Consider the following 4,377-nt stretch of genomic DNA (forward strand, 5'->3'; position numbering starts at 1 on the left):
TAAGAAATGAAACCGATGTCATTTATTAAAAATACAATTGTCGATCGGTAGGCTTTGGTTTCATTTCTACATCTTAATTAGGGAGGGAAAAATTAATTTTTGAATGAGAAGAACTTGTCCGGAGTTTCTGTACGATTTTAAAATTCATTCCTCCTCTCCTAATAGAAATCAAGCAATGAAACCGCTGTCATTTATTTAGACCATAATTCTCCACCGATCGATATTGCTTTCATTCTTTCATCGTAATTAGGGGGAGAAACCCCGAACGGCTCTCCGATGTCGAGTGAGCACGGAGGGACTCCCCCGATTGGAAAATTCATTTCTCCCACCCTAATTAAGATGAAGGATTGAAGGCGATACCGATCGATCGAGAATTAAATTCTTAATAGATGACAACGGTTTCATTCCTCAATCTCAAATAGAAGCGGACGAATGAATTTTCGAAGGCGCGGAGAAATCCCGAATGGCTCTCCGNCTTCTTCAGTGACCATAAAAAATGGCTTCCAATCGACAATATCGCCCGATGGAATGGAACGATGTGAATGAATCAATTGATACTTAAGTATCAATTTGAATCTTTAAAAAATTAATCGAGAGTGAAAAAAAATCAGGGAATTTAACTCTGCCATTATGGAGTTTTTGACGAGTGAAGTTTATTCACTGTACTCTGACATTTCTCTATTGTCTGTATTTACCGAGAAAAAAAAAACGTTGTTCCTAGGAATCGATGTGTCTTTTTTAGGCAGCTGCATTTCTGAAATGCAATGAGCAAGCAATGTTAAAATTAAGTCATTTTGTAAAAAATTTCTAGTGACATGATCCTGAAAATCAAAGGAATGTCTTGAAATCAGGAATGATGTCTGTAAGTTTCAGTAATATTTTCGCAGAAATTCCGGGAACTTATTGGGAATTTTTATAGCGTTGCCGTAATACGGAAATTTCAAGGAATTTCGTCATTGCAAATTAAAAATTTCTATAAATTTCAGTCCAATTATATATGTACGTCCGCGTGAAAAGGGCCCACTTTGTCGCATCTAATTTCCGAGATATTCACGTTTTTCTCTCCTCTCCATTTATCCCGAAGTTAAATTGATTTTTTGATCTTCTATATGGACGTCACACGGAGAAAAATAAATCAGTAAAAGTCTTGCGATCGCAAGGAGTTTCCCGACGATGTCCATTTTTCATGCACGAAGAAAAATGAAGCTTTTTGGAATCTTCGGGAAATTCTATTCTATCCTACTCAAGTAGGAGCGGAGGAATGAATTTTCAAAAGTGCGAACTAACCGGAGGGGCTCCACCGATAGGGAAATTCATTTCTCCCCCCCTAATTACGATGAAAGAATGAAAGCAATATCGATCGGTGGAGAATTATGGTCTAAATAAATGACAGCGGTTTCATTGCTTGATTTCTATTAGGAGAGGAGGAATGAATTTTAAAATCGTACAGAAACTCCGGACAAGTTCTTCTCATTCAAAAATTAATTTTTCCCTCCCTAATTAAGATGTAGAAATGAAACCAAAGCCTACCGATCGACAATTGTATTTTTAATAAATGACATCGGTTTCATTTCTTAATCTCCGTTAGGAGCGGAGGAATGAATGTTCAAAAGCGCGGAGAAACCCCGAACGGCTCTCCGATGTCGAGTGAGCACGGAGGGACTCCCCCGATTGGAAAATTCATTTCTCCCACCCTAATTAAGATGAAGGATTGAAGGCGATACCGATCGATCGAGAATTAAATTCTTAATAGATGACAACGGTTTCATTCCTCAATCTCAAATAGAAGCGGACGAATGAATTTTCGAAGGCGCGGAGAAATCCCGAATGGCTCTCCGGCATCGAGTGAGTCCGGAGGGGCTCCCCTGATTGGAATATTAATTTCTCCCCCCTCCCCCCCCCTAATTGCCAAATTGGAAGTAAAAGCAACATCTATCGATCAAGAATAATATTGTCAATAAATGACAGTGGTTTCATTTCTTAATCTGTANGTCTAAATAAATGACAGCGGTTTCATTGCTTGATTTCTATTAGGAGAGGAGGAATGAATTTTAAAATCGTACAGAAACTCCGGACAAGTTCTTCTCATTCAAAAATTAATTTTTCCCTCCCTAATTAAGATGTAGAAATGAAACCAAAGCCTACCGATCGACAATTGTATTTTTAATAAATGACATCGGTTTCATTTCTTAATCTCCGTTAGGAGCGGAGGAATGAATTTTCAAAAGCGCGGAGAAACCCCGAACGGCTCTCCGATGTCGAGTGAGCACGGAGGGACTCCCCCGATTGGAAAATTCATTTCTCCCACCCTAATTAAGATGAAGGATTGAAGGCGATACCGATCGATCGAGAATTAAATTCTTAATAGATGACAACGGTTTCATTCCTCAATCTCAAATAGAAGCGGACGAATGAATTTTCGAAGGCGCGGAGAAATCCCGAATGGCTCTCCGGCATCGAGTGAGTCCGGAGGGGCTCCCCTGATTGGAATATTAATTTCTCCCCCCTCCCCCCCCCTAATTGCCAAATTGGAAGTAAAAGCAACATCTATCGATCAAGAATAATATTGTCAATAAATGACAGTGGTTTCATTTCTTAATCTGTAGTAGGAGAGGAGTAATGAATTTTCAAAGCGCGCAGGAACTCCGAATAAGTTCTTGTCATTCAAAAATTAATTTCTCCCCTCCCTAATTGAGATGAAGTAATGAAACCAAAGCTTACCGATTGAGAATTATATTTTTAATAAATGACATCGGTGTCATTTCTTAATCTCAGTTAGGAACGGAGGAATGAATTTTCAAAAGCGCGGAGAAACCCCGAACGGCTTTCCGACGTCGAGTGAGCCCGGAGGGGCTTTCCCGATTAGAAAATTCATTTCTCCCCCCCTAATGAAGATGAAGGAATGAAACCGATGCCGATCGATAGAGAATTAAATTCTCAATAAATGACGGCGGTTTCATTCCTTAATCTCAATTAGGAGCGGAGGAATGAATTTTCAAAAGCGCGGAGAAACCCCGAACGGCTCTCCGACGTCGAGTGAGTCCGGAGGGGCTCCCCTGATTGGAAGATTCATTTCTCCCCCCCCCCCTAATTGCGAAGAGGGAATGATGGCAACATCTATCGATCGAGAATAATATTCTGAATAAATGGCAGTGGTTTCATTCCTCAATCTGTATTAGGAAAGGAGGAATGAATTTTCAAAGCGCGCAGTAACCCCGGACAAGTTCTTGTCATTCAAAAATTAATTTCTCCCCTCCCTAATTGAGACGAAGGAATGAAACTAAAGCCTACCCATCGAGAATTGTATTTTCAATACATAACATCGGTTTCATTTCTTAATCTCAGTTAGGAGCGGAGGAATGAATTTTCAAAAGTGCGGAGAAACCCCGAACGACTTTCCGACGTCGAGTGAGCCCGCAGGGGGTCTCCCGATTGGAAAAATCATTTCTCCCCCCCTACTTAAGATGAAGGAATGAAACCGATGCCGATCGATCGAGAATTAAATTCTCAATAAATGACGGCGGTTTCATTTCTTAATCTCAAGTAGGAGCGGAGGAATGAATTTTCAAAAGCGCGGAGAAANTCGATCGAGAATTATATTTTCAATAAATGATATCGGTTTCATTTCTTAATCTCAGTTAGGAGCGGAGGAATGAATTTTCAAAAGCGCGGAGAAACCCCGAACGGCTCTCCGACGTCGAGTGAGCCCGGAGGGGCTCCCCTGATTGGAAGATTCATTTCTCCCCCCCCCCCTAATTGCGAAGAGGGAATGATGGCAACATCTATCGATCGAGAATAATATTCTGAATAAATGGCAGTGGTTTCATTCCTCAATCTGTATTAGGAAAGGAGGAATGAATTTTCAAAGCGCGCAGTAACCCCGGACAAGTTCTTGTCATTCAAAAATTAATTTCTCCCCTCCCTAATTGAGACGAAGGAATGAAACTAAAGCCTACCCATCGAGAATTGTATTTTCAATACATAACATCGGTTTCATTTCTTAATCTCAGTTAGGAGCGGAGGAATGAATTTTCAAAAGTGCGGAGAAACCCCGAACGACTTTCCGACGTCGAGTGAGCCCGCAGGGGGTCTCCCGATTGGAAAAATCATTTCTCCCCCCCTACTTAAGATGAAGGAATGAAACCGATGCCGATCGATCGAGAATTAAATTCTCAATAAATGACGGCGGTTTCATTTCTTAATCTCAAGTAGGAGCGGAGGAATGAATTTTCAAAAGCGCGGAGAAATCCCGAACGGATCTCCGACTAGTCCAATGAACGTCGGTCTAACATACGAATGTTTGCCATACAGGCTCCATTTTTGATGGAATTTGTGATTTGGGCGTATGAAACTAATGGCGGATGTTTAAGGTTCCCC

The sequence above is a fragment of the Diachasma alloeum genome, unplaced genomic scaffold (genome assembly GCF_001412515.2).
Source record: "Diachasma alloeum isolate Michigan unplaced genomic scaffold, Dall2.0 Dall_scaffold_00332, whole genome shotgun sequence".
Lineage (NCBI taxonomy): Eukaryota > Metazoa > Arthropoda > Insecta > Hymenoptera > Braconidae > Diachasma > Diachasma alloeum.